Consider the following 24,659-nt stretch of genomic DNA (forward strand, 5'->3'; position numbering starts at 1 on the left):
TATTGCAGAATCAAAAACTAGCCAAAACAAAACTCTAATCTTTTTGTTCTTTTTGTAAAATGGAAATCAATACTTTATAAACAAGCAAATCGAAATTTGACCCAAAACAACTCAAATGGCAAGTTGCTCACAAAAGGAGACTTTACGACAGGCCCGACTTCTAAGAAGGTTGACTAACCAGAGAGATCTAAGGCTGGACAACTTTCTACTGTCAAAGTCACTACAAAGCCTTTCCAAAAATCAAACCCTAGGTCTAAACTTCGTTGAAAACCACTAAAACACTCAAAGCTCACAAAACTAGTTCAGGTGAAAATTCTTGACAGGGTACTAAAGGATCTGGGCAGAAAACACTAAGGAAAAACAAAATCTAAAAGCAATTTAAAGAAAAAATGGAATTTTCTTAAGTTTTACAGGAAGACGCAGGCAACCCGTTGTCACAGGTGCGGCCCCGCTCTGTGCAGACGGCAACAGCGCGTCCAAAGACGCACTGTGCAGTACTCAGAGGGTGCGTCCTTCTGGAAAAATGAAGAAAAACCAAATCTAACTAAATCTAAAGCTAAGCCACCCAAATACTAATTCTCACAGTCAAAAACCAGAAAATAAAAATGATTTTCTCAAAGCAAAGTTCATATAAAGGAAAAGACTCTCTCATTAATGGATTCCCCAGCGGAGTCGCCAATTTTTCACACGGAATTTGTCAAGGGTGCGGACACGACTGACCTTCCTAGAAGTCTAAGACGTTCTAATGACAAACAAGACAAAATGGAGTGATCTTTCTCTAAATACACCTTTTACAACATGAAAACTACAAGTGTTTAGGCTTACCTTATTCCAAAACGCTGTTGTTGAAGTCCGTTCTTGACGATCCGGATGAGCTCCTTCTTCAAGTCAATTCCTGCAACCACAAACAATCAAACAATTACCAAGCACTTGCATTTCATATAATAAAACATATATTCAACATGCAGACCAAGGAACACATGAAATAACTCATTAACACAAGCTATTGAGAAAAATAAACCAGTTTGTATTAATAACGAAACAAAGAAACTCTTACAACCTGGCCTTCGTGTTGTGCAAGTTCCTCCCAGGGTCCATCAAGGGTTTTCCTCTACTTTGACAAAGCTCACCCTCTCCCAAGTAGAATCTAGTGAAGACAATCTCTCCTCACAAAGGCTCTAATGGAAGACCTAAATCCTGCAGCATTTACCCAAAGAAAATGTATAGCTCCAACCTCCTCTCCTTCTGGCTCAATGCCTTTATTTATAGTGCTGTAAAGAGGTTATTCAGGTCCACTATCAATGGGATCATCCCCCTCTTTGGGTGGGATAGCTCCCTTATTGATGGGATAAGTTCCCTCTTAATAGAGATACATGAACCAACTGGAGGCGCATCCATTTCATCAAACCGACCTCTAGAATGTTCTAGAAGTAACCACAAGTAACTTTTTCAAGATAAAACTCGCGCATTTTGCCTTTTACAGAGGGACGCACCTGTCCCTTAACATACAGAGCGTCCATGGACGCAGATTTTGTGAACATGGTCAGCGTCCCCGCAGGTAAGGCTAGAGAGAACCTGCGACCCCAGAGATAAACATAGTTTTTACAAGACTTTCTCTCTTCTTTGAGTTTGAGATGGATAACAGAGGCATGAGACTTGCCTAAGAGGGTAGCATGACTGTTGATTTGAGCCATACTAACTGTAAGTAGTCAAGGTGACATTTTTTAGTGTAACAACCCTTCTCTCCAATATGTCTAAGGCTTTGATGCCATAGCATGGCCTTTTCTTTAGAGACCACTAGATTTTCTGCTCCACTTTTAGGAACCACAGAACTGTTGCACCCATCAATAATAGTACTACCCAGAATCTTGTACAAAGTTCCAATACTAAATCCCTGCATCAATACCAGTGCTCGGCGAGCCCGCTTGCAAGTATCTTTCTCGAACATTTTTTTTACACCTGCATCATCCATCTTGATTATAGAAATCAGATTTCTGGACTGTGAGGGAATATGCAGAACATCGAGAAGTGTTCTAATCCTTCCACCTTGCAACTTCAATTTGACTTTTCCACATCTGACGATTCTAGCCTTCCTATCATCCCTTCAGAAAAAATCACCACCATCATATTTCTCATACTCGTAAAACCACTCCCTATGGGGAGTGAAGTGAAAGGATGAAGCTGAGTCAATAAACCATGCCTCATGATCTACATGCTTACTTGAAGAAGAAGCCAAGTACACATCCTCACGTTCATCTGAGGTGGTATTTTCCTCTGGAGAAGGAGCATCATCAGATCCCTTTCCTTTCTCAAGAGATTTAGATCTACAATCCTTTTTGAAGTTCCTTTCCTCTCTGTTATGAAACCAACTCACAAAAATATAGAAAAGAGAGATCCACACCTTAGAATTCATCCTCTTCGAGCGGGAAACCTCCTTTACATTACATAAATGAGCAATTCTTGGATGATTCAAATGACAAAACCTCCTTTCTATATATGGGAGTCTAAGGAGTCACAATATAACCCAGCTAACCTAACAATAATAATATAAAGCCACAAAAATAACAATAGAGGGATTTTATGCGGCACGATAATAACAATATGGGGAAAATAGGGGCACAACAATATTAATAAGGGATACAACTACAATAGTAATGGGGTAATCACTAGTATTATAGGGACCCAACATGCCCCTCTCCTTCAAAAAAGTGTTGTCCTCAACGCTTCAATAGTTATGGATGCTTCTGTATAAAATTCTCATCCTCCCATGTGGAATCTTCAGCGGATAAGTTCTTCCACTTGATAAGATACTATGAAATTGATCGATTTCGTAATTGTCGAGTTCTTGTTTCTGTGACTGCTTCTAGTTCCAATATAATTTTTCCTTCCTCGTCAAGTTCTGGAAATATTGTTTGAACTGGGAGCTTGTCGCCTATAACCTTCTTTAAACATGAAACATGGAAAAATGGGTGCAATCGAGAAGCCGCAGGAAGCTCCAATTTGTATGACATAGTACCAATCTTTTGCAACACCTTGTATGGACCATAATACTTTGGTGATAATTTATTATCCTTCTTAGCTTGCTTGAGGGACATTTGCTTATATGGTTGTAGCCGTAGGAATACCCAATCACCTACATCAAAACTTCTTTCGCTGTGATGTTGATCTTCCTGTTGTTTCATTCTATTCTGTGCCAACACGAGGTTATCCTTTAAGAGTTGGAGGACATGTTGTTGATGTTCGATGTGATGTTCCATTGCTTGAACCTTAGAATTTTCTCTTAAATATGATGTGATGGATGGTGGCTGATATCCATAAAGTGCCATAAATGGGGTCATTTTTGTTAATGTATGGAAGGAAGTGTTATACCACCATTTAGCCAGAGGCAACCATTTCACCCATTGCGTCTGTTTATTAGATACAGAGCAACGAAGATATCTTTCCAAACATTTGTTTACTATCTCAGTTTTCCCATCAGATTGAGGATGATAAGATGAGCTATGAGCTAACTGAGTACCAAGACAAGAAAATAATTCTGTCCAAAAATTTCTAGTGAAAATGGGATCTCTGTCACTTACAATAATCTTTGGGTTTCCATGTAGCTTTTGAATTGTTTCCATAAATGCAGTAGAAACTGTACTGGATTTAAATGGATGTGATAATGCACAAAAGTGTGCATACTTGGTAAGTCTGTCAACTACCACCATGATGACACTCTTTCCCTCAGACTTGGGTAAACCTGTGATAAAATCCATTGAAACCTCCTCCCAACATTGGCTTGGAATGGATAAAGGTTGTAATAGACCAGGTGTATTAATTGTTTCAACTTTATTTTGTTGGCAAACCAAACATTCCGCCACAAATTTTTGAATATCTGATTTAATGCCCTCCCAAAAAAATTCCTTCTTAACCCTGTGGTAAGTTTTTAAAAATCCTGAGTGCCCTCCTAAGGGAGAAGTGTGCAATTCCATAAGAATCTTTTGTTTTAGCTGGGAATTCTTACAGAGGTATAAGCGATCTTTGTACCATAACGAATCATTTTGCCAGCTAAATGTATAAGACGTACTGGAGTCTTGTTGTAACTTTCGAATAAGTGCCCACACTTCTTTGTCATTCTTCCATTCCTCCCTTGCTTCGTTTATCCAATCTGGTTGGATAATAGAAATGGCACACAACAATGCTTCCACATCCTCATCCTTTCTTGAGAGTGCATCTGCCACCACATTTTGCTTCCCTTTTTTGTAGATGATTTCAAAGTCATAACCCAACATCTTTGTGACACACTTTTGTTGCTCTTCAGAGGATAATCTTTGTTCTAAAAAGTATTTAAGGCTATCATGATCCATTTTTACCTTGAAGTGTCTTCCCATTAGGTAGGGTCGCCATATCTTAAGTGCATGGAATATTTCCAACATTTCCTTCTCATAAATAGCTTTGTGTAAAAAATTTTCCTTGATTGGATGACTTTCGAAAGAAATGGGTCTTTCATCTTGCATTAAAACAACACCAATTCCATTTCCTGAAGCATCACATTCCACAATAAAGGTTTTTGTGAAGTCTGGTGTAGCTAAGACCGGTGCTTGGCACATTGCCTCTTTAAGATGCTCAAAGGCCTTTGTTGCTTCTGGAGTCCATGAAAATGCATCTTTCTTCAATAATGTTGTTAGAGGTGCTGCTATTCTCCCATAATTCTTAACAAACTTGCGATAATACCCTGTCAACCTGAGAAATCCTCGTAGATGCTTTATGGATGTGGGGATTTTCCATTCCTTAATGGCTTTAATTTTGCTAGGGTCTACCTTAACTCCTTCATGAGATACAATATGACCCAGATATTCCACCTCTTGTACTCCAAAGAAACATTTGGATCTTTTTGCATATAATTGTTTCTCCTCCAATAATTGTAGCACCTTGTCAACATGTTCAATATGATCCTTCCAAGACTTGATATAGATTAGTATATCATCAAAAAATACTAACAAAAATTTTCTAAGTAATGGTTTGAAAATGGAATTCATCAAACCTTGAAATGTTGAAGGTGCATTGGTAAGGCCAAAAGGCATGACCAAAAATTCATAATGACCCTCATGAGTTCTAAATGCTATTTTTGGAATGTCTTCAGTCTTCATTCTGATTTGATGATATCTTGAACGAAGATCCAACTTGGTGAAGTAAATTGATCCATGCAATTCATCCAGTAATTCATCAATGACTGGAATGGGAAACTTATCTTTAATAGTGAGCTTGTTGAGCTCCCTATAATCCGGACACATCTGCCATGATCCATCCTTCTTGTGCAACAATGTTACCAGAGTAGAGAAAGAACTTTGACTCAGTTGAATTATACCGGCCTCTAGTATTTCTGCAACCATACGTTCAATTTCACTCTTTTGGGCATAGGGGTATCTGTACGGCCTGATGTTTGGAGGAACACTTCTTGGAATCAGATGAATAGCATGATCATGATCACGAATAGGTGGGAGACCTTTGGGAGTCTCAAATACCTTGGAATGATTGTCCAAGACTTTTTGGAGATCTGGAGAAATAGATGATTCCAATGTGGAAACATCTAGTGAACATAATTGTGCAATTACACCTCTTTGTTCCTTTTTAGAAGCTTTGTCATACCGTTAGAGCTGATTATCTTTCCTGGTTTCCCTGCAATACCCCTTAATTCAACTTCCTTTCCTTCCACGGAAAATTTCATGAAAATTTCTTGAAAATTAAAAGCTATTGTACCCAAGGATTGTAGCCATTGGACTCCTAGTACAACATCAGCACCTCCCATTGGAATGGAAAGCATTGGGCTAGTCAATACATATTCTCCCATGGATAGCTTGATATTATGGCACTTTCCAGAGAAATTTATTGTTCCTCCATTTGCAACCATCACTTGACACTCTAGTGCTGGATATAAGAAGCAATTCAATTCTTTTGCTACCTTACAATGAATAAAATTGTGGGTACTTCTTGAATCAAACAACACTATTACCTTTTTCTTCTTGATTCGTCCTTCTATCTTGATGGTTTGAGGAGTGGTAATTCCTACCAATGCATTACAAGATATGGTCAGATTCATTTCTTCTTTATCTAGGCTTTGTTCCTAGAATATATCCTCTTCTTTTGACCTTTCTTGCTCCTTTTCTTCTTCCTCTTCACAATATATGTAGAATAATTTCTTCTCACCACACTTATGACCTTTAGTGTATTTGCTATCACAATTGTAACAAAGCCCTTTTTCTCTTTTTTCTTCCAATTGTTGTGGTCTCAACCTTATAGGTTGTGGAAGACTAGGTATAACAACACTTCCATCTTTATTGTTGTGAGTGGTATGCTCCCTCGTTGCCATAATTTTTCTTTCCATTTTTCTTGCTAACCTGAATGCCTTCTCTAATGAATCAGGTTCACAAAGGCAAAAATCATGTTGGATATTATCCTTTAAAGTCCCTATGAACACATCAATCCTATGCTCCTCTGGAATATTTTTTACCCTTATGTTCAATTTTTGGAACTCCTCAATGTGCTCTATTATTGAACCCTTTCGTTTGAGACTTATCAATTGGCTAAAAAAGGTGTTGCTTTTTGTATCCTCATAATGTGTTGTCAATTCTTCCGTAAAAATTTCCCAAGTGATAATTTGTTTACGAGAGCAAAGCCATTGATACCATACAAACTGATTTGGTTCCAAATATAAAGTTGCAATACGTACCTTTTGTGTGTTTTGCACATTATTGAGATTGAAAAATTGCTCCATCTGTAATATCCATGTTGCAGGATCCTTGCCATCAAACTTCCTCATATCGATTTTTGGAATATGGTGGGTCTTTGATCCAAAATTAGAGTCTATGGAATCATGATTAACATTTCTCTTATCCCCATCATGAGTTTCCTTTACTACCCTTTAACCATTAGTGACCATTTCTTGTAGCAACTTATTCATATTTATCTTCAATTCTTCCATCTTATCATCCATGCCATCAATTTTAGCGTCCATGCCATTCATCTTAGCTTCCATGCCATCCATCTTAGCTTCTATGCCTTTCTATAAATAATCCATCTTAGCTTCTACACCTTTCTTTAAACCATCCATCTTAGCTTCTACATCTTTCCTTAAACCATCCATCTTAGATTTTGTTGCTTTTTGTGCAAGTGACACTTGTTGCACTTGGTCTCGTAATTTTGATATATCATGTTGCATTTATTCCTCTTCTTCATAAGTCACGCTAGAGATTTCCGGTTGCTTACTAGGCATTTTCATTTTCTTTTCTCGAGGCATCAATTACCGATTCAAACTAATTTTTCAACTAAGCATATGCAAAAATTTAAAAAAAACCACACACCTTTTTTCATTTTGTAGAAGCTTGATATTCAATCTAATGTGTCTCTTGAATTTCAGATCATCCAATTCTGAAATTGTGACCTATAGTAGCCCTCTACGTCCTCTTCCCAATGCCACCAGTCTAATCCAAGTTGGATTCTCCAAGGAAGAGTTATGCATAATCTCCCAAGATGACCTGATTATATACTAGTTCAACAGAGCAAACTTGTACGACGTGCCACGAGTCACTGTTTCAACCTTTGGATCTGAAAAATATATACAAGAAACTGCAATCCTTCCTCCTTTTATATCTTCTTATGAAATTTCAATCTGATGCTCAGGGGGAAAGTTATGACGATTTTCCCTAGGTCACCTGTTTGGAATGTAATTTAGGAGTCTGCAAAAAGACCAACTTCCTCAGATCATATCTCCGCAAATATAGTGAGAAAATCTCTCAAATTTGGACCCGAGATTCAACGTGATTTCTTCTCAAATGGGTTTTTTTCTTAGCTTCTGAAATGTTGCGGAAAAAACGTTATATTGAAAATTCCATGATGACCTGTTTGGAGCAGCGAAACCCTAGAATCCAAAGCTCTGATACCGAATGTTATGAAACCAGCTCACAAAAAGATAGAAAAGAGAGATCCACACCTTAGAATTCAGCCTCTTCGAGGGTGAAACCTCCTTTCCATTACAAAAATGATCAATTCTTGGATGATTCAAATGACAAAACCTCCTTTCTATATATAGGAGTCTAGGGAGTCACAATATAACCTAGCTGACCTAACAATAATAATATAAAGCTACAAAAATAACAATAGAGGGATTCTATGGGGCATAGTGATAACAATATGGGGAAAATAGGGGCACAAAAATATTAATATGGGATACAATTACAATAGTAATGGGGTAATCACTAGTATTATAGTGACCCAACACTCTCTACATCTCCAACACACCTTTACAGGTTTTCCTAGATATTTAGATCTCCGTCTAGATTTAGTTCTCCCACTTGAGGACTTATTTTTGTTTCTATTTTTGGACCATCCTTGTATAGACAAGGCATATCCATTTCGAATTTCCTTATTTTTTCATCTCATCTCCTCCGACAACAAGGATGAGACTATTTCATCAAAATTCAACATAGTTGTATTGCTACCTATTGCGTCAACTAGACTATCCCATGAATTTGGTGGAGACCACAACAAACTGATGCACTTATCTTCATCTGAAATCTTTATATCAAGAGATAATAATTGGCTTACCACAATATTAAAGGTGTTTAGATGCTCTATCACTGAGTTTCCATCCTTCATCCTCAGGTTATATAGCTTTTTCCGCAAATACAAATTTTTAACTAGAGATTAAGATTGGTATAAAGTCCCTAACTTGAACCACAAATACTTCATCGTAGCTTCCCCTAATACTTTCAAAAATACCGAATTGGAGATACACAATTGTATTATGCTCTTTTCCTTTCGATCCAACTTCACCCACTCTTCATATGACATTGTTGTTGGTTTAGTATTTAGATCAGCCACGATCCACTGATCTTTATCCACCAACATATCCTCCATCTTGAGTTTACACAAATCAAAACTATGACCATTAAATTTATCGATATTTATTTTTCCAATGTTTGCCATATTCTTTCACAACAAGAATCGATCTCGTAGATCTCCCACTAAAAAGGGTTTAGCACAGGCCTTAAAAAAACCCCTAAGTAGGAAAGGCATCCCCTTAAAGCCGAAACAACTTTGATACTAAATGTAGGTTTTAACTCTATACAAAAACTAACTGAATACAAATTCTAAAAACTGAAAATAAATGATGGCAAAAACATAAAACATAAAACATACATACAAAGAGGTTTTCCCCAAGATCCCAAAACCAGGACTATGGATTGATTTTTCATTATCTTCCTTTCAATGTTACAATACATATATACACATGTCAAAGCATTCATAAAGCCCAATCCATTAACCCTGGATTAGAACATAACTGTGGTTCCCTTCAACAGATCTACAAAATACCATGGGCAGAAAACCATCATGCCCAAAACCATGTGAAAAATCCATGCACAAAACCATAGGTAGGCCCACCCACCTAATATAGGGTCCAAAAAATTTCCCGGAGCACTTCCCTGAACCCTGTACAGGGGGGCTACCACCCAACTCAAACCCCCTATGACCCCCCTGCCCCCCCTCGCGTGTGTGAATAGTTGTGGAAAGAATACAACACTCACCCCTAAAATTTATGGGATTCCAAATATTCATAAACTTGGGGCCCTCGTAAGGTCTGTTGTTAACACAATAAGTGGGCACAGGTATCTTCTAGTTAAGTTCTTAGCTTAAAAAATCAAACCTTGAGTTGGTCACACTGATTCCTTCGTAAAGGAATTTGTTTCCTTTGTTAATGAGTTAAAAGATACAAGGCTAGACCTCGAGGATTTATTAGTTAGCTTTGACGTTGTTTCTCTGTATACAAAAATCCCTATTGATGAGGCAATCAAGTCCATAAATCATATTACCGATGATGACACTACCAAATTGGCTGGTTTGTTCCTAACCTCCACCTTTTAAGCTTCAATGATGAATTTTATGAACAAAATTGTGGAGTAGCTATGGGTTCTCCGCACTCGCACATTGTTGTAAACTTGTTCATGGAGGATTTTGAGACTAAGGCTTTGGCCTCTGCTCATTTCCTCCCTAAGATTTTATGAGGTTTGTTAACGATACCTACATCGTCTAGCCCCATGGACATGAGAAGTTGGATTTTTTCATACTTCATCTAAATTCTCAATATGAATCCATCAAATTGACGATGGAGGTTGAGGTAGATAGTAGCTTTCATTTCCTTGATGTTCTTATCTCTAAAATGGAAGATGGTTCCTTGTCACGTTGGGTCTTTCATAAAAATACTCATATAGAGCAATATCTTCTTCCAAATTCTCACCATTTTTCAACCCATAAATTCATTTATTAACACACTATCTATGCAAGTTCTTAGGATTTCTAGTGATAATCACCTAGAAGATGAAAAATATCATCTTCTGGAAGTTTTCTAAACTAATGGATACAACAAACATCAGGTTCTCAGAGGTTTTCAGAGAGCCAACAAATAAACAAGCATTATGAAAGCCTATGATGAATAGATTTCCATTGTTCTACTTTCATTCATCCATGGGACCATGAATAAGATTGCTCGTATTCTTAAAAAGAATGAATTTTCTACTACCTTCAAACTCCTCCATACCATTAGAAGTTCCCTTGGATCTGTTAAGGACTGAGTAATCCCTAAAGACATGAAAGGATTTTACTCAATCCCTTTCTCTTGTGCGATTCCTTACATAGGGGAAACTGGTGACTCCATTAATAAAATAATTCAAAAGCATGCAACATACATTAAGCATAATCGTTCTCACTCCTTAGCTATAGCTGAAGATGCAGAGAAAACTAAGCATCATTTCTGTAATGAGTATTCCTAGATCATCGCTAGGTTTGATCACTTCCCTCATAGGAAGTTAAGAGAGGTCATTGAAATTGAGAAGCATGTGAATAATCTCAATAGGGATGATGGTTGGAAACCACGTAAGAGCCAGATTCCTACCTTCTCTTCTTGTTAGTGTTTTTTTGTTTCTCTTCTCTTTTTTTTTCTTCATATGGTTTTAAATTTCTAATAACATATAATAATATTATTTATAATAATAATATAATATAATTATATAATAATTATTATCATATATTTAATAATTTTTCCATTATATAAAATTTATACTTGATTATATATATATATATATATTATATATATATATATATATATATATATATATATATATTAAATCCTAATTAATATATTTACATTGATGTGTATTTGTTAAATTTAAATCTCTCTATTCCCAATTAATATATTTTCAATTTAGCCTAAGTTCTCTTCTATATTCTATATTTTATCTATTATTTTTCCTATTATGTAGCTTTCTATTTGTATAACAATTAGTTTCCATAATTAATTGACTATTTTTTTAAATTAATTTAATATATTGACCAATTCTCTATTATAATGTTCACTTTTAATTAAAATATTTTATTTTCCTAATGTCTATTTCTAGAACTGGATGCATCTATGTTATTTAAACATAATGACAGAATGATTTTTTCAACTTTGTCCTAGGGACGAACCACATTAGATGGTTCGAAACGTAGACCAACAAAACAATAATGTGATTAATCTGAAAGACATTCTCGAAATTAAAGACAATCTTTTGTAGAAAATGAAGCTAAAAGAAAACAATATTATTTTTCCATAAACTCTTCAAAATCTTCTTGATTTCTTGATACTGGCTAGAAATCCTACTCCAAGAGTTCATATAAACATTGGATGAACTCTATTATTCAACGATGGAGCCAAGAGTATTATCCTTCTAGAAAGATAATATAATTTGAGCTCTCTACCATCCTAATTGCTACATCAATAAGACCAATTATGACAGCATGGAAAACCCATAAAAATTATTTAATTTATGTGTATAGGAAGTTCACAGAGATAAAGAAAAAAAATATTTAATTTTTGTGTATAGAAAGTTCACAGAGATAAAGAAAAGTAAATCAAACACATGATTCTCATCATAATTATAAAGTTATGCAAATTATTAACAACTTATTCTCAGGGAAAATTTTAAGGATGAAAATTTATCTTCAAGTTTAGAAACCTTGGCAAATCCCACTAGTCCATAATATGAAATCTATAGATATTTTTGTAAAAATATTCAAATTTATAATATTTATATAATCTATATATAATTTTTTGGCGTTAAGGTAAAATAATTTCATTCTATAAAATTTGGGCGAATCATTTTAAAAAAAATAAAATTATCAAATTTTTTTTCTAGAAAAAATATAGAAAATTAGCCCATAACGAATATTAGCCCCTAAAATTTTCCCCACTTATTCTCTAATAAAAATTATTAACAACTTATTTTTTAATTGTATTGTAAATACAATTAACTAATTACTTTAATAGATTCACAAGAATACATGAGAGCATTCTCTTCTTTGCTAAGAAACTACACACAAATTTCTAATCCAAAAGGGTAAACCCATCGAAATGATCTCGTATCACAATAACATTTGAGACCCACTTATTTTGTTGTCTTCCACAAATTTATGGTATAATTATTCACATATATAATGTTTCTTAAGAATGATGCCATTCATATTTCATTAAAAAAGAGGGTCAAGGATTACCCATGAAGGAAGTAAGATTACAAATAAACCATTCATATTCATTATTGATTATATCCATATGGCATGGAGAAGCTCTACACTTACAGTTTAGCTTAGGAATACTTGCATTGTTAGTTTTCTTATCCAAGATTTTTGCTTATCAATAACAAATATATTTAATAGAATCACAAAGGATTCATCTTTTTAATTATTATTATTATTTTCATAATTAGAATCTAAATATAATAATGAAAAACATTGCTCACTTTAAAACAAGAGTACAAACGAAGACCTTCACAAAGTCTATCTCTTTATTTTGGAGATTAATTTTATAATAAATATTACATATGATTACGATATTCACTTAAAAAAGATTTGAATCTGGAAGCGTGAAAGACCAAAATCCTTGCTCACACGGCCATCGCTAGTTGGAAAGTCTCACTTAGCTCTCCACAAAGTCTATTTCAATAACATCCTAAGTAGTGGCTTCCGTCACCCTAATATAACAAAAGAAAAAAATGAATATAACAAGAATTAAGGCATAGATATCCAATCTTGTCAATAGATTTTTTAAGTCTAAGATGATGCTCTTCATCTAATATTCCAACCCAAGTCAGGAAATAGAAATGAAATATCACTTCAAATGATGTCAAATGCAATATTTTATCTATGAAAATATATATGCATGTATTTAATAACCACCAAAGAAACAACATTATGTCACCATCCAACCATGAGACATAAATTTATTAAACATTTGGACATAAATAATTAGCCAGAAAGAACCATAAACTAGAAAGACCATAATGTCTTTTTAAACACATTTATGAAAGCACATAATTCAGAACTTACGTCAAACTCTTTACACAAAAGCATAAAAGAAATGTTTTCACCGTAACTTCACATTCACATTCTACGTTATACAAACTAACTACATGAACTTGAAGGATGTCCTAAAAGAAGACATTTACAATAATAAAACATTTTCTGCACTTAGACTTAATAGAATTAGTCTCAATGGTTCTTAGAGAAAAAACCAATAATAAATTCTCATAATTAAAGCAAGGTTGAAATTAGAAACTATCAAAACAAAAATAATGAAATATCATAGATTTATATTCTTTCATCAATTATGAACTTGGAAATGCATGCTGGTTGTTTCCTTTTAATCCCAAAATAAGATATATAGCTATGTTTTTGTAGCCTAGAGAATTAATCCCATTTTTTATTTTATCAATCACGACTTGAGTGTGATATGTCCACACAACAACCATGATCATTCTACGTTACCATTCTTATATATTATATGTTGTCATCACACTACATCATTAATTAAACAAAAAAACACTAATTAAGAGAATTTTGACATCCAAAACGGGTTTCAAAATAAAAAATGTGTTACTAAAATTAAATTTAAAACAACCATTAAGATTTAAGATGATGGTTTAATTACAAGGTAATTTTTTTAAGTGAAAGGAAGTAAAATAATTATATAATCATATTTTAAGCATATCTTCTTATAGGTTTACTCAAATTTCAAGTGTATGCATATTAGAGGATATTTAGACACTTATGATTTAGTTAAGTTCAACCTGGTCTGATGTCTCTATTAGGTAAAAGTGTGTTTCTTAGTATGTTTCTTTCATATGCATTAGTTGTATTTTAATATAATGGTCATGATATGTTTTGTACATAGCGTGATACTATGGTTCATATTCTCCTCGATACTAACAACTATTGATACATGGATTGAAACCCAATTGTTCCATGATATATTTTTAAAGGGTAGCTCATGGTTCATGATCAATTATGAGAACTCTCTTCTGCAAAAAAAATATTTTGCATTAATAAAATTTCCCCAAGTGGTTGCTTTTGTTGGGGTCATGGACTATTTCCCTCTCATAAGGTTTTAACCATATAAACATACTTCCATTATGATTTTTATTTGGTTGTGTCAGTGGTTATTAAAGGTGTTCATCATGTATGGAATACCATGTTTACCAAAACATGGTAGCATAGCCCATTTGAAGAACTTCTCTAGTTGATGATCCAGATCTTAAAGCCCATGTTGTCACATTTCTAAGGTATGTTATTTATGTAGTATTTTATCCTAAACAAACTATTCTATTACATCTATAACATTATTATCATCTAAGAACACCTTTCATTTCATTAGAAAACATTTCTCTTTGCTTGAGATACAACACTTTTTGTCAGATCCATAGCTGTACTGTCCAAATACGCTCTTTTTTAAATTATTATTTGTGGAGCTCATATTCTGGTTTTCTATTTGTATTCTCATTTTTCTACTCTTTTTGTTCTATGTATGCTCTTTTCCCTGTACTCTATGTAATCTTGAAAAATAAGAAATAGAGTGTAAACTTTTTTCTTGACTATGTATGCTCTTTATCGTGCACTTTGTGTGATATTAACAAATCAAAAATAGTAAGAGAAATTGCATTTTCTGGGTTTAGTTTTTGAATTATTTTTTGAAGTGTTGTTTTTTTTTGGATGATCACATATTTTTTGGTAGGAATGTAATTCAAGGCGAATCCCCAACAACAACAACTCGAGCCTCCTTCACTACTATTGTTATCTCTTTTGTTCTAACTCACTTGGTTGAAAGTTACTTTATTTAGTAAGAGGCATTGAGTTCAAATCTCTTTTCAAGTTACTTTTGAAAAAGTTCATGTAAACTTAAGGTATTTCATAACTTTATTGTAAAGTGTATTTCACTTTTCATATAAAAGTGAATCAATATAAAATAGTTTTAATATATCCTTTTAAGTTATTTTTATATGCAATTTCCATTTATAAAGTAACTTCATTGTAAAAGTGATTCTCACTTGTTTTATAACAGTGGGTCACTTCATAAAGTAATTTATTTGTAGAAGTGAGCTTATAGACAAAGCTAGTGAGGGAAAATATTTTTTATCGTCATCTATGACCATGTGGCCAACTTCTACCTATCGCATGTCTCTTTTCTACTGTTAATGCCTTTTTTTGAAAAGGGCAGAGCTTTCATATTTGAAGTCCATTTTTAGTGTCATTTTTTAAACAACCTAATTTTTCGAGACCCTTTTATCCAGAAAGTAATTTCATATTTGAAACCATATTATCTCCATATTTTAATATGACCATTGCACGTTAATTTTTTCTTACTAGGACCAACTACTTCTCATGGAAAACCCACATGGAGGATGTCCTAAGAAGTAAAGAATTGTACCACATTACCTTGGGACAAGAAAACACCCCCACTATTATTAATAATAAGTACACATGGGATTATAGAAATGAAAAATCTCATGGATTAATCGAATTATCCATTTCTCCTATTTTGCAATTTCATATTGAAGAAACTAATACTTTGAATTAATATTGGGAAAAGTTACAAAATATATTTGGTGAAGCCAATATTATTATATCTTATCAACTTCATAATCAAATCATGAATTTAAGTCCTAATGATTTCTCTTGCATTGAATATTACTTATCTAATTTTAAAAAACTTAGGCATTTTCTTAAAGACTATAAGTTTGATCTAATTTATGAGAATTCCATATCTATTATTCTTTCATAGCTCGGTTTGCAATACTATGTTTTTGTATACACATTTTATGCGACTAGAGAAGCTTTGGGAACTTCCTATCAAAGCATTCTCTTAATTTTTTTTGTGACTCTTTGATTAGAGAGAAAGACAAACCCTTTCATATTAGAGTGATTAAGACTATAAGTACATATAATATGGCCTTAGCGGCTTAAAAAAAAGATAAAACCATGCATTCAAAGAAGAAACATCCTCACAACAATAAGAAAAATAAGGGTTGAAAACCCTCTCAACCAAAATATTCTCTTAATGGTGAGAAATGACCAAATCAAAGAGTCAGAATCTTAATATACATTGTAACTATTGTGGGAAACACGATCATCTAGAGTCCAAATTCTTTAAAAAGATGGATTTCTTGGAAGCAACAATTAAGAAGCACAACATCAACGTTGATTCTTCTTCTAACACTTCCTCTAGTGGAAATGAACTATTTGTTTATAGTTGCTCCTTCAATGCAACCTTTACTTCTTTTCTTGATTAATGGCCTATTGATTCTAGAGCCTCTTATCATATGGCTAAGGATAAAGCCAATTTTTCGACTCTTAATGATTGCAGCACCAAGCAAATATTTATTGGTGATGATATATCACTTATTTTTGTAGGGCCTAGAATAATTCAAGTAGATAATGGTCATTTCAATAATGTATTATGTATTCAAATTATTTCTTACCACCTTCTATAGATATCTCATACTACTCATTTAGGTGAAGGGAAAGCAATAGAATTTTCACCTCCACAAGTTGTAATTAAGGATTTAAAATATCTTAAGCATGTCCTTGCCATAAGACTAGTTGATGATATTATCCAATTGTACAAGTTTGACAACCTTGGGCCATCATCTTTTCCATTAGTTTTTATTGCTCATAGTGATAACTTGAGTAAAGTTTGGCATGAGAAAATTGTTCATCTAATCTATCGTTCACTACGACAAATATTTAATTAAAATATAATGATTGGTCTTCCTGTCATTTATTCTAGTGATCGTTTTTGTTTTGATTATGTTGTCGGTAAACATTATAAGCATAGTTAAAAAAAAAATGTCTCTTGGCATGCCTCAACCCCTTTACAACTTGTTCACAGTGATTTATGTGGTACACTCTCTTCTCCTTCATTCTATGGGTTCAAGTACTTATTAATTTTTATTGATGACTTATCCAGATGCACTTGGGTTTACTTCTTAAAACTTAAAAGTGAAGTTTTTGACTTGTTCTTTACCTACAAGACCCTTGCAAAAAAATATTGTAGATGTAAGCTATAAAGGTTAAGAATAGATAATGGAATTGAATATGTCCACAATAAATTCAAAACTTATTGCACTAGATATAGAACTAAAATGCAACATACTTTTCCATAAACACCATAATACAATAGTGTTGTTGAAATAAATAATCGTATATTAAAATTAATGGCTTATTATATGATTCAGTATAATGGAATAAGTCCCCATTATTTGGTGGAAGCCATTAATTGTGAAAATTACATAGTAAATAACACTCCCTAAAAATATTTAAACAATATAACATCAAAAGAAGCATGGACTAATATTAAGAAAAAAATATTTACATCATAAAAGTGAGAAGTGTATTTTTGTTGGATATTCTAAAGATTTAAAAAGTTATATACCTTTTCAACCTTACTGCCATGACATAATCATCATAAGAGATCTTAAATTTGATGAAAATATCTTGGCCTTCAAGCCAAATTTTATTGTTGAGCCCTCCTTGGCCAGGGAGCCCAATTCAATGGTTGTACTCTCTTTGGCTTGTGCGTCATATTCAATGTTTGTGCCATGTTCTCTTCCCATTATGGTTTCTTCTTCAAATGATGACAGTGAGAATGAAATTCTACCTTCACCTACTCACATTCCTCCAAGTGATTCCATTGAGAAAGGACCTACACCAACACCACAACTTCTAAAATGGGTCCATTCAACATGTAAAGTAGTTGGTGACGTTGCTGGTGATCCTACATATCAATGTCATACTTATTCATAGTTCTAATGAGCCCCCTTTCAATTGGATCAAGTTTCAGAGACTCATGATTTAGAAATATTTTCATAAGCTTTAGGACATCCGAATTGGAAAACAGTAATGAATGAATAAAATCATTCCTTGATAGTGAAAAATACTTGGGAACTTGTACTACTTCCAAAAGGAAGAAAATTTGTCACATGTCCATGAGCTTATAGAACTAAGTATGTATTAAATTGAATAATTGAAAGTGATAAGGCCTAGTTAGTTGCTAAATGATTCTCTAAAGTTGAAGGAATTAACTAGAATGAAATATTTTCTCATGTCACCAAATGAATTCCATCTACCTCGTTCTAGCCCTTACTTCCTCAAATGGATGGGATGTCCGTAAAATGGATGTTAAATCCACCTTCTTGCATGGATATTTTCAAGAATAAATATACATGGAAAAACATCTCGACTATGTTTAGAGTGAGTCAAACCTTGTTTTCCACCTTAAGAAATATCTCTATGCAACCAAAAAATCTCCTTTAGCTTTGTATGAGAAAATGGATAACTTTATTGTTGACAGTGGATTCTCTATATGTCATTATGACCCCATTATCTACACCAAAAGGTATGAAGCCGTGTCACAATCCTTATTCTTTATGATGACTACCTTCTCTTCACAAGTAATGAATGAAACTTTTAATTCGTGTGAAGTCAGCCTTCATAAGAAGTTTGAAATGATAAAATTAGTATATTTGCATTATTTTCTTGGCATCTAAGTCTTTCAAGCCAAGGGAGGAATTTCTTTTTCTCAATATAAGTATACATGTGACCTTCTTCATCATTTTCACATAGAATATTGTAAACCATTCCTTTATCCCTTTCAATCTAGAGTTAAATGTACTACTACCCGTACTATACCTGAAGTTGATGAAACTGTTATTGTTAGTTAGCTAGTAGCCTCTTTTATTTGACTCATAGTCATCCTGATATTTCCTTTTTTTGGGTCTTGGTGCCTACTATAAGAAATCCCCACATGAAATTCATTAGAAAGAAACAAAAAAAAAATACTTTGATATATTTAGGGTGAAGTTTAGTTTGGGATACATTACAGCGCAACAGGGACTCCTTTATTGGTTGGTTTACTGATTCATGGTGGGATAGTGGCCTTGATGATCAAAAGTCTACTCTAGTTTATGTTTTTAGTTTTGGTTCTAGACGTATCACTTAGGATTGTCAAAATAAATATGCTATTGGTCTTTCTTCAACAGAAGATGTGTTGAGAAATCTAGGGCAAAGACAAGAGATGATTTCTCTAAAAATGATAACTGCTTGTGAATACTTTCTACTTCTTTTGATTAGGTTCTTCTTTAGCTTAATTATTATAGTATTCTTTGTATCAAACAACTATCAAAATATGAACAAAAATGAGACAAGGGACACAAGATGTAGGCAATTGGTCAGGGCCAAAACATCTCCAACGTGAGAGGAAAACCCCAAAAAATTCTTCCACTTATAAAATCTTTAGGTGATGAATTCCAAAAAAAATACTCTTGACCTAAAAACTTCTCCAAGACCAAGTGACATGACCTTTTGAATAACTTCTCCTTCTTGTCCAAGTCAACACTAGTCGAACTAACTTCTTGTATCTTTATTCTTGGCTTCTATTAAATTCGGCCTCTTTCCACAGTCCTAAAATTCTCAACTTGCCTGAAACCATTGTAATTTCACACATGTGAGTTGATTGAAGGAGTTTGATGATGCTTTCCTTCTTTGCTTGACTTGGAGACTTCCCTTTGTGATATCAACTAGCAAGACTACTAGTTTAGTGACCTATTTCTTGGCTTCTTCAAGGATTAATGTGACCTCACTACATAAACCCTAATTTAGGTCACATGTGTGAGGAATATGACCCAAAAAATATGCCAAATAGTCTTCTCCCTTCTTCTATTTCCCTTTGCTGGATGAGAGGATTCCTTCTAGTGTTTCTTGCATGTCTTCTTATATTTCATATTCTTGATTAGATACTCTTCAAGTGAGGCCGAGTCCTCTTTTCTATAGTATTCTTCGCATGAAAATAAGTCGACTTGTGCTAGTGTCTAGACTAACACCTCCTTCTTGAATGATTTGGATCTTATTTGGAAGGCCAACTTGATTGAGTACTTGTGACAAGGCCTTGGAGGGTTTTTGACTGTCATAATGACTCAAATAACTTATTGTAACATGCCCAAATGGGTCTTCAATACATGCCATTGACTTAATTGACTTTATGACCTAATAGCTCACAATGGGAGCTTCATCTATAAAATAAAATTCCTTTAGCATGAAACGGGTGTCTCAAGAATGAAATAATTGTAATTTTCTTCTTTGAATTAATTACATAAAATCATGATTACACATGTCAATATGAATACTGAACCTAGTTACATGTTTCAACACTCCCTCTTAACTAGGGTGGTATTCATAATTCATACACAGTACTTGGACATTCTCAATTTGAAGAATTCTCATAAGAGGAGTCAGATTGGAAACCCATCTATTTAGCATCATGCTATCTAGTATTTTGAAATAGAGAGGCCTTGACTAACTACTCTATCTCTCCATAATATTACAACACAATTCTAGTGAGACCAGTGATTTATACACACCTTCATCATTGTCTCTCTCTTAAAATACCCCACCCGGGTTCTCTCAGAGTATGTGCCACCATGACTATTCTTATCTTGGATTCATAGTCCTCAAAGAATATCAGTCCTCTACAAATACTATTATCTTGGATGCCCTAACACATCCTCAAAGAGTATCAAATTTCTAATCCTTACATAATCCTCCATTATATCTTCCCAAGTGAAGACAAGAATGATATGTCTATTTATCCCTCTCAAAAAGGGAGGATATACCTATTCCATTGGAGGAATGTACCCATTCTTATAAAAGGAATGTACCCAATCTCCCTCTTGATTAATCCATATCTAACCTTCCTTCATGCCTTTCTACCTTCTTCATTTCATGTTTCCTTCAGGATCTTTCATCCTACCACATGAATATCAATTGTATATGACATCTACAACTCTTTCCTTGGAAGCCCTGCATTAACCCAACCACATATTTGCTCAAAAATAAAAAATGGATCATTAAATCGAGATTAACTTTGTTATGGTGTTTCATAATGACATCTTCTTGTTTGCATCAAAATTCTTCATATATATTGACACATCTCCAACAAATATACAATTTCAAGGGTATCTTTGTTTTTCTAGACTTTATCATAATCTTCATATCTTTCTCACGAAGATATCATAGTCAAATATTTTACTCCTTGGACATCGATTTCCCTATTCATAGTTGCATTTTCATGATCTTTTACTTTCTTTATTCACACATTTCTTCTCAGGGACTTCCAATCATAGTTCCTTCAACTTTTTCAACCACCTCATATTTCATATGAGGACATATTATGTTGATTTCATCTAGATGATGTGTGAACCATGCCTTCATGCATTCCTCCAAAGGAGGAGAACCTTTGTTTCGATCATTCTCACAAGGTAGATCATTTATCCCTACAACCATATGATATGACTCAAGTTTATCTAAATATATGCACACATACCTAATTTATTTATTTTGGTCATCTAGACTTCCTTCGATAACTTCCTTGATTGAATGTACATCAATCATCCTAACCTACTTCACTTTTTAATCACACCATCATTCCATGAATTCCATACAAAATGAAATTATTGATGAAACACTTGCTTCTTTTAATTGATGTGTTGTAGCACAATTTGATCCAGCTAAAATGTCAAATAGTTTGAAAGAAAGCTCTAGCACATACTTAAATTTGCTAAATTTGACGGTACCTATCGATATTTGTTGGCAGCTCCACAAGTGGAAGAAATCCTTGGCTTTCTTAAAAATTATTAAAATGGTGTCAAAGGGAATACTTCTAGGCCCTATTTCTTGAAGAAAAAATATTTGGAAGGTTGAGTGACAGGTGACTCCATTATTGTGGCTTAATGCCTGGCTTGATAATGCAATGAAAAGTATACTAGAGATGGTTGTCTGTGATCATCATAATGATGTGGTTCAAGGATATGAGGTTTTGAAGACAGAGGATATATTTTTATTCAAAGGTCTTGCTAAAGATGAAATTGTTGTCTTTCATCCTCAAGTTATCCAACATAATGGTCTTCCAGTTTTGAAATTTTTGCAAGATAACTGCAAACAAGATCTAGGATCCTATTGGTTGTACAAAATTTTTGGAGAGGATTTGACACAATTGTTTGATCTTTCTGTTCTATCAAAAAGTTGTTCATCATACAAAGATGAAGAAAGTTATAGCCCACTTCTTTCTTCCAAGAATAGAAAAGAAATAGACTACTTGCTACCCTTGGGGATTCTTTTGTATCGGCTGGTTCACAGGTTGTCAATTTCAAAGGTCCCAAATGACAAGTCAAATTGTGCTAAGCCTTTCAAGAAATGTTTGGAATTTAGAATGAACAAGAGCATTTGGTGGTTCGTGCATGTGGTAACAAACATGTAGAAAGAATTATATTGAAATGATATGATGAAGTGGGCTCGACAATTGATACTTTACTTTTGGAGTCTGAACCCTCTATTATTAACGTTGAAAATATATCCTCTCTAGAGCTTTCATGAGTAACATCCAACTCAATGCTTCTGAAACATTTGTCTATGAAAGATGTAGAAAATGAAATGTTCATTTTTAAATCCTCTGATAGAGTTATTGAAAAACCACATGATAGATATTTGGAAGCTTCAGTACCAAACACATCTTTAGAAGAGAAATATTTTCCTACGACAGAGAGCAGAGATGTAGGGCCTCTAGCAAGGTGCCTCAAACCTATAAACGAAGATACTCTAGCCATGTGTCAAAATGAAGAAACTTCTCCAAAACTAGTTAAGGTTGTCACTGATCCTATATTTGAAAAATTAGCTTTTTGCTCATCATGTTTCACAAGCCATTAAGTCTCTTATATGTATGTGCCAACTTCGAGATATTGAATTGAAGATTATGGAAGATGGCAATAAAACAATAGGAAAATATTGTCATGCTCAAAAAATTCTTGTATGCATCTATTGTGATATTGACTGTATTGAAGTGTATGGCATACGAGACTAGTTAGTATCATATAAAATGGATCGAAAGCTTTGGAATCATGTTCCATTGTTAGGACAGTCTTATGTGACACTTAGAGATGCTTATAAAGATGATGGGAAACTACATCAATCCCTAAAGGTTGTGGATTTAGCAAGCTCAGTATATGGGTCTATTTCTGCATGCTTAGAGGAAGTTGAGCATGTCTTAGCTGTGGAGAAAATAAGTTCAAGACTATTTAGTTCATCCCATGCCAAAATCAATTCAAGAAATCAAGAAACAATTCTTTCCAGAGTGGTTGTCAAGAGGTGTTTGAAATTCATAATGAAAATGAGACTACACATGGTCAGTTTGGTGTGAAAGGTGTATTTTGGGGTCAGGTGTGGATCCTTGTTGGGGACATCTATGTTGAATACTAGAGACTACAAGGTGAAGAAAAACTAGCTGGTGAAGAAGAAAGAGGTACAAACAATGTAAACTTTGAAACGGGAACTGATATTGTTACCCATTTTGTAGAGATAGAAAAAAAGTGACCCGATTTTGAAAAGGGGTGATGCAGATCGTAGATATTTTTTTAGAGCATAGTTTTTAGCACTTTAATTTTTTTTATGTACATTACGTTTTAGAATGTCAGTGATTTGCATGTTGATTTTAAAAAGTGGTGGTTCTGCATCAGGCCCTTTTTTTAAAAGACATATTTTTTTACTCTAATTTTTCTAATGTACGAAATGTAAATAATTATTTTCTAAATTTAACAATTTTTGACACTTAAATTTTTTAATGTATTAAGTGTGGATATCTTTTTTAAATGTTACATTTTTTACACTTTAAAATTTTTTATGTCAACTTTTTTTTGGCATAATATATATATATATATATATATATATATATATATATATATATATATATATATGAAAAAGACAAAAAAAAATCTTGTAAACCATAAAATAATTTGGCAAACAAAAAGCAAAAAATAAAAAAATAAAAAAAAACTATAAAATTAAGTAACTAAAAATCGAAAAATTTTAAAAAGCATTAACAAAAAAATAAATAAAAACAAACTAGATTAAAAAAATAGAAAATCAAAACAAAATACCAATAAAAATCTAGAGAACTATTAAAATAAAGATTAAAAACATGAAAAAAAAACTAGAAAAACCAGAATATACTCAAATAAAAAAAAAACCAGAAAATAATTAAAATCTAGAAATATATATATATTTCGAAATTAAAAAAAAAGGAAACCTAAAAACATTTTAAATTTTTAAAAATGTATATATTTTGGATTTTTTTTAAATCATTTACAAATAAAAAAAAACATATATTTTTTATTTAAAAAAATAAAAAACATTTAAAACTTTAAAAAACATATATGTATGATTAAAACTTTAAAAAACGTATATACGCGTAGGTCCGCTGTGCAGGGCAGCGC

This window comes from Pinus tabuliformis, chromosome Q (genome assembly GCF_031772625.1).
Source record: "Pinus tabuliformis cultivar Carrire ecotype Pingquan chromosome Q, CPIR1, whole genome shotgun sequence".
NCBI classification, from domain to species: Eukaryota; Viridiplantae; Streptophyta; class Pinopsida; order Pinales; family Pinaceae; genus Pinus; species Pinus tabuliformis.